The following is a 655-nucleotide window of genomic DNA, read 5'->3' as shown; positions in this document are numbered from 1 at the left end:
AAGGGTATTTTTTGCCTTTAACAGCAATATTCCCCCACACCCTTAGAGATTTTAGAGGCTTTTTTCTGTACATAACATGTCTTAGTGAGTATCTGTAGAGACTGCAATAAGAGCAGAGCACTTTTTTAGACCCTTTATATTTTTAAGTTCACCATTTAAGAACTAGTATTTCGCCTGACTGCTAATAACTAACTCTTTATTTCCCCCCTCTTCATTTCCCCTTTGCCTTCCCCCCCTCACATCACTAGGTTTGGCAAGCAAAATGTCTACAAGGTATAAGTCTTTCTTGTACACTCTGAAAGCCAAGAAATTACTTGTCTAAAGGATTTCAGAGAAAATTGATCTATTTTTTTTGTAGATCCATTCACTAACTGATGTTTCAAGTATTCAATTTCAAAAATAAGACAGACCTAAGCATGGTATTTGTTTGCTTTGGAAAACATACGTTTTCCATAACAAAATGGGATGACTTCCAGATGTTCCTCACAAAGGAAAAATTAAAACATCTCCAGGCAAGACTCAGAAAATCCCCAATAAAACCAGTTTCTATTAGGTTCTTTATACCATTGACCTTTGGTCAATCGTCAGCTCAATCCTTCACTCAGGTTTTTGTTCTCCCACTATTTCACTTTGTGGCTAAGACCCAAGGACCTCA

Source organism: Apaloderma vittatum, unplaced genomic scaffold, assembly GCF_000703405.1.
Source record: "Apaloderma vittatum isolate BGI_N311 unplaced genomic scaffold, ASM70340v1 scaffold2301, whole genome shotgun sequence".
Classification (NCBI taxonomy): Eukaryota; Metazoa; Chordata; class Aves; order Trogoniformes; family Trogonidae; genus Apaloderma; species Apaloderma vittatum.
The sequence above is the reverse complement of the archived record's forward strand: the minus strand, read 5'-3'. Positions refer to the sequence as shown.